The sequence below is a fragment of the Canis lupus genome, chromosome 36, assembly GCF_011100685.1.
Source record: "Canis lupus familiaris isolate Mischka breed German Shepherd chromosome 36, alternate assembly UU_Cfam_GSD_1.0, whole genome shotgun sequence".
In the NCBI taxonomy this organism is placed as follows: domain Eukaryota; kingdom Metazoa; phylum Chordata; class Mammalia; order Carnivora; family Canidae; genus Canis; species Canis lupus.
Window position 1 is genome coordinate 31,164,981 of NC_049257.1, and position 7,010 is coordinate 31,171,990.

Below are 7,010 nucleotides of genomic sequence, written 5' to 3' on the forward strand. Positions count from 1 at the left end.
GGAAGGTTGTAGAGAGCAGATGTGCCTGTGGAGTGTGGGGACAAGTACCATTGCTGGGATACAGGTACAAACTACAGCTGACAAGACTGTACACATTTATGGAGTGCCCAGCGTGTAGTGGGCATAAGACCGTTATAAAGGCTGAAATGATTTCAAAAGGAGTCAGGTACTAAGCCTGTTAAGTTCTGAGTGGCAACGGGACCCCAGGAAAGCCAACGCGGCCACTTGAAGGAGACCATCTGGTGGCACTGGGGGTCATGCTGCAGCACGGCAGGCGCCGACCCGGAGTGAGGCGGGCCTAGAGTTGGTGTGCCTTCCAGGACAAGCAGGAGTTCAAAATGACAGCGACACACTGAACGATGGCCAGCCTGTAATGAAGGGAACCAGGTAGAAGCTGGCCAACCACCAGAGCTTGGCCTGGTTGTCCTGGGCTGACAGGCCATTGAGCGCTCCTACTGGTGGGAGGAAACAGCCTAGAAGACATGGGGCAAAGCCCCCCTGGTCCAAAAGCACCTTCTTTGGTGGTGCCAGTGATGAGCCCGTCCAAAACCCTGCACCAGCCTCCTACTACAGGGCCCCCAAAGCCACAGGCCAGGAGGCCATGGTCAGGGTCCAGCCAGTCTGGTGTCCCCGCAGACCCCGCTTCTCCGCCAGCTGCTGTGAGATAACGTCACCCAGGCCCACCACGGACCCTGTGCAGGGCACACGGGTGTTGTCAGGACACCTCCTGGAGATGGGCTGCCATTCCAGGTAGGGAAGTAAGTCCCTGAGCGAGGCTCTGACACCCTGAGCCTAAGAGGTGGTGGGACAAATGACCGGTCTTTTACTGCTGCTTCAAGGTTCTTCTCTCCCAAGGATGGTGACGCCTCCCTGTGTCCTGCTAGAGACTGGGATTAGCAGCCTTGATCAGGCCAGGGCTCACGACTCAGCTGTCAGGACCTGTACTTTCCCCGGGGGAGCAGTCAGGGCTCGCTGGTATGCCCGTCAGAGGCCCATGATTCCTGCGCTCGCGCCCAGCCCACCAGGATTTCATAAGCATAACCAAGGCTGTCCTGCCTAACGTATTTCAGTTCTCGACATTAATAACAAGTTTTTCATTACCTGTAATTCAAATTAATATGCCATGTTGAGACAGGCTTTTATACAGACTGGCTCTGTTAACGGAGTAGCTAAAAATACTAAGAATGCCTAATACAAAGATAATGAAGTATTACCTGTGCTGTATAAAACCAGCCGAACTCTTTAGACACTGTAACAGAAGGAAAGGGAGTATTTACTGAATAGATTCACCACAGTTTTCCTGATCCAAGGATCTTATCAAATCTCATAGTCATAGTTTTTTTCAAAGTAGAATTAGTAATCAATTATTTAGAAAAATCTTTTAATTCTATTTTTTAAAGATTTTTTTTGTTTATTCATGAGAGAAACAGAGAGAGACAGAGGCAGAGACACAGGCAGAGGGAGAAGCAGGGTCCATGCAGGGAGCCCGACGCGGGACTCGATCCCAGGACCCCAGGGTCACACCCCGGGCTGAAGGCAGCGCTAAACCACTGAGCCACCCGGGCTGCCCTAATTCTATTTTTTAATATTTAACTGTTCCTTATCAATGACTGTTCCTTTGCTCAATGTGGGAACCAAATACAGCAAGTTCTTGCAAACCCAAGGATTGACCAGAATATAACAAAAACTTTGATGGAGTGTTTTATTGTTTGGAGATGGGCGTTGTTCTTGTTAATTTTGTTTTCTATTTTATGAAGCCACTTATGATATCTATATTGATATATTACTTTTGTGCAAACATGCACGTGTGTGTGTATTTGTGTGCATGTGCATAAGACAGAGACACACCAGAAAGCAACTGGGTAAAGTCCTTCTGAAACTATATCCTTTAAGGAGAGAGAATGGAAACTCAGAGCAAGGCAGAGTGAACCCTCGGCTAGCTACTCTCCTTGAATCTGAACATCTGTCTTCTGAAACAGGCTACCATGACCAAAATGGGCACTGTTCCCCCTAATGCTAGACTACACGTCAAAACTTCCCCAATGTTTGAAAAATCGCAGCTGTGTTTTACTTATTAAAGTTCTGGATCCATCGACACCTACGTACTGCTTTTAATTCCAGGTGTCGCACCTCTAGAGAAAGTTAAAACAATTAGAAAAGATGCCTTGAATTCTAATAATTTACATGCATACTGCAATTTCTCATGCCTGGCATTTCATGTGGTGCTCACAAAAATTGTAGACGATAGACAAGGCCAGAAATGGTATCTTCATGTTATAGAAAGAAAAGCTGAAGTTGAGATAAAATAATTGATTTCCAGAAGGTCACATATCACCACTACAAGGCACCTGGGTTGTCTAACATGACATCTTGCCGCTGGCAACAATGCTTCCAGCCAAGCACAGAATCAAAGACATAATTTCAGAGTTACTGGTAAAAGTAGCATCTGAAACTAAAAGGAGAAAGATTTTTGAAGATAGGTATCTCTGGGGAAATTCCTTTGATAAAATAGAATGTCCTTTAGAGGTTAATTTCTCTATTCTCATATTTTTTCATGTTTTTCTCTTATTAATGATAACCAAAAAATCCTCTGTGAAGCAAATGAATGGCCAGCTAAGGTGTAAACATTTCTGACTGAACAAATCATTTAATTAGGTTGTTGCCTATCTCCTCAAGGAACACCAAATGAACGTGTTTCCTATCAGTATCATAATATTTCATAACATCCCATTGGCATATGTTTCAACATTACCTTATTTCACCAGGCAGCCGTTTATCTAAATTAATTACACTTTGAAATTCAGTACCTGGATTCCCTGGGTGGCCTAAAGGTGCCTCCACAGAAGCTCACATGTGGTCAACAATGAGCGAGGACAGAGGGAGCCCTAAATGGCAGAGGCCGGTCAGATTGCACAGCTTGGCACTGCATTTATTAAATTATAGTCAGGCAGCTTTTAGTTGGGTCCTAACTGTCCATTTTCAGATGGTACTTCTGCCAAACACCAGATCACTAGGGCTCATTAAAAAGCTCAAATAGCACATTCAAATTTGAAACTATAGGTCTTATTTATTTCTAGTTTTTCAGCTGGCAGACATGAAAAGCACTTTTGAGCAGAAAAAAAAAAGATGAAGAAATAACTTACAGTGAATGGAAAATGTTAGGAAAGCAAGGGCTAGACAATTCTATGAGTCACCACTGAGATATCTGAAAGGATAGGGATTCCAGTCTACTCATTAAAGTGTGGGCTGAAATGTTGCTTTATTTTTCAAGAATTTCCATGGGAGGCACTTGGAGGGAAAAACAGGCAGTGGTCAAACTTGACTACAGCCAGAAAAGGCATATCTTGAGAGCGATGAGCCACTGGCACAACTTGAAGGCACCCTACAACACAGGCGAGATTTCCAGTGTCAAACGATTTTAAGAACCTGGATGGCACTATTTCAAAAGTGAACATGACCTTTCAAAAACCTGTTCTAAATGAACAAACGTGGCTTCTAAATTATTTTTAATTTACTTCTGGGTTCATAAATACAACATAGTTTTGTTTAAGATTTAAAATCTTTTAATGCCTATTTCTCTTTTTCTTAATTTTAATTTTTATTTATTTATTCATGAGAAACACAGAGAGAGAGAGAGAGAGACAGGCAGAGGGAGAAGCAGCCTCCATGCAGGGAGCCCGACGTGGGACTCGATCCCGGGACCCTGGGGTCACACCCAGGGCCAAAAGCAGGTGCTAAACCGCTGAGCCACCCAGGCTGCCCAGAATGCCTATTTCTAAAAAGGGAGGCAAAATATTGTAAAATAGGAACTAATTTTCTATTCATAATTTTCTTTGTAGCAAAAACTGTCACCTAGTAACTTTTCACAACAGGAACAAAATGAAGAATAAACTGGAGAAGAAATATTGCCTTGTTGATATTAATTTCAAGTGAATACCATAATATCCATTACCTATTTCTTAGGGGAAAAAATGGTTTAGGTGCACCTGGGTGGCTCAGTTGGTTAAATGCCTGCCTTTGGCTCAGGTCATGATCACAGGGTCTTGGGTTCAAGCCCCACATCAAGCTCCCTGCTTAGCGGTGAGCCTGCTTCTCCCTCTCCCGCTCCCTCTGCTGCTCCCCCTGCTCGCGCTCTCTCCCTTAAATAAATAAATAAAATCGTATTAAAAAAAAAAGAGAGAGAAAAAATGTTTATGCTTCTGAGACAATCTGCCTAACCTTGAGAAGTGTCAGTTCCATCCCTGAGAAGCCATGGTGGGCAATAATTAGAATACGGTGCAATCCTGGTCCTGTCCCTTATTAGGTTAAAGTTTCAGTGTCCTCTGTAAAAATGCAAAAAAAAAATAGTACCTAACTCAGGGAGCTCTTGTGAATTTAATTAATAACATTGCAAAAATACTTTGCACATAATTAATGGTAGTTATTATTATTAAATTTGTAAGAAATATTTTTTCTACAAAAAGGTACAGAACAGATGACTACTTAATGTTATTTGCCTTCCCAGTTTTGTTACTGACCACTAAGATTCAGCGTAGACGTGCCATAAGCACACTGAACACAGGATCAGCTACTTAGGGTAGGATAAAGGGAGTGCGGGAGATACACAATGATGTGTATGTGCAAAAGCCCCATTTTCAGTCCCCTCCTGTATTCAGCTTGACAAGTATTTGATGGGCTTCCAGGATGGCCCCACTCCTCCAAGAGGTGCCTTATGCCTGCCTTCAACAGCTATTCTCAATGATAAGGCGCGACTTGCACACATGGAACAATGAAATATAGATTAGATACTAAAATGAGTAGTATCATAAAGGTTATAAAGCATAAATTTAACAAATCGTGTCAAATGATAAGATTTAGAGCCATACACATGCAAGGGCCAGCTGAAAAAAAAAATCTTAATATATCTCAAAATGCCATACTCTACTAATCTGCAAAAAAAGTAAAACTCCAACAGCTTTTGGTCACTTTATTTTAGGCATCTAGTTTACTTATGATTTCTAAACTAAACTGGAAATCCACTACCTAGGTTTCTTCCACTTGAATTTTAAATGTAATATTTACAGAATAATTTTTCAAACATCTCAAAGATACAAAATTATGAGTCTCACCTTTATGAGACCAAACCATTCAGAGATCCCTAAAGTCGAGGTCACACATGTGCGAGAGGCGCAGAGCAAGGGCCCTGCAGGTGTCAGCAGAGTCCACAGCCCGTAGAAGAGAAGATGAGAGAAGAAAGGATGCCCTCTGCTGTTCCGGGGCGAGCAGGAGGCCCCGCTGGAAACAGGTGTGAGCTGCTTCCCTCTAGTTTTCCAGCCCTGGTTCCAGAGTGTCGGGACCAGTTCACGAGCACACACACGTGGCTCAGGTGACTGCACCCAAGTTGGGTCTGTGCCTCTCTCCTCTGCCAGACACAGAGGTGAGGCCTGCTCATCTCCGCTTGTGCTGACCTCGTTCCTATTTGAAATTCTAGTACCTGAAAGTGAAAGAAGACGTGTTTTCCTGAGGATAATCATGGAGTTATTATTAAAACCCTTTACAGGCGAGATCTGCCGGTCAATTCTGTAACTGCCTGGTGGCAAAATGAGAGGGATCCCCCTGCCTTGTCACCATCCCTTTAGCCTTTGGCCCCACCAGAAACCACAGGAAATCACTCAGGACACTCAGGTGACAGGAGCTCCAGTGCTTGGGAACTTGATTCAAACAGCTCCACAAACCACAGGTATTCTTGCCATTAATCATTCACAGGCATTTTTGCCGCCTGCTCTTAGTGCCTGAGGGTACGGTCATCACCAAAGAGCAGTTTAATACGTAGCCAGGAGCTCCCTGGGGCCTGGACTGCCTGATTTCAAATCCTAGCTGCCCTGCTCACTAGTTAGCGCCATGAGCTTGGGAGAGTCACTCCAAGTCTCGTCTCCTTTCTTTCATCCATACGATTGGAATAATATTTCCAGCTACCTCGTGGGGTTGTGTATGCTAACACATCATAGAACTGTGCCCGCAGTAAGTACTATACAATAGATTACTAGCATCAACATTATTTGTTATTTTATTACTATTTCATTTCTTCATTTCAGCCTATTATGTGTTGCTACAATGCTTTACGCAAAACAAAGTTTTTTTAGGTTGGAGTAATTTAAAATGTACTAGAGTATCCAGAAATTATTAAGAACTATGTATCTATGGGAAGAAAATAATACAACTTTGCTGATAAATACAAAAGAAGTCTTGAGGAAATTGAGTTACACAATGTTTATGAATATAAAAAACGAATATTATAATCATGTAGTATCAATATAAATGTTTTTATTTAAAAGTAACAATAAATCTAGTTCAAGCTGACTTTAAACCTAAAGAGAATTGGGTGGCATAGTTGGTTAAGTCTCTGACTCTTGGTTTCAGCTCAAGTCATGACCTCAGGATGCTGAGACAGACAGCCCTGCAACCGGCTCCATGTTCAGCACAGAGACCACTTGAGATTCTCTCTCCCTCTCCCCCTCCCGCTCGTGCTCTCATGCTCTTTCTCTCTCTAAAGTAAATATATAACTCTTAAAAAAAATTAAAAATAAAAATAAAATAAAACCTAAAGAGAATTTGGTGAATCTCGTAACTAAAAAATTCACACATATCAAATAAACTCTGATGCAGCGGTCCAACAGTGACACAAAATGCACAAATTCTTTCTATCTCAGTTCTTCGCCTGTATCTTCCCCCCAAAGCCACAAGCATGGACTTCTTTTCCCAGCATCCCCAGAGACTACTAAGATGCCCTCTAATTGGAAACCCGTATAACTGGGTCACTAACCCACCATCTGTGTGGCAAGAAAAATGGAATGTGCTGATTGGCTTAGCTCCCCTGAAATCATACGGGTCTCCAAATGAAGAAAAAGGCCTGATGCAAGTGGGATAGGTAAGATATATTCTAAGAAGACGCACAACAAATATTGATCCACCTAAAATTAACTTGTAGGCAAATGAAATCCAACTAAAATTCCCATCTAATTTTGGAGGGT

At 42.6% G+C, this 7,010-nt stretch overlaps 1 pseudogene; it reads right to left on the reverse strand.

The window, feature by feature from the left end:
- Positions 1-298: 298 nt before the first annotated feature.
- LOC100685828 lies at positions 299-996 on the reverse strand (annotated as a pseudogene).
- Between the last annotated feature and the right edge of the window lie 6,014 nt (positions 997-7,010).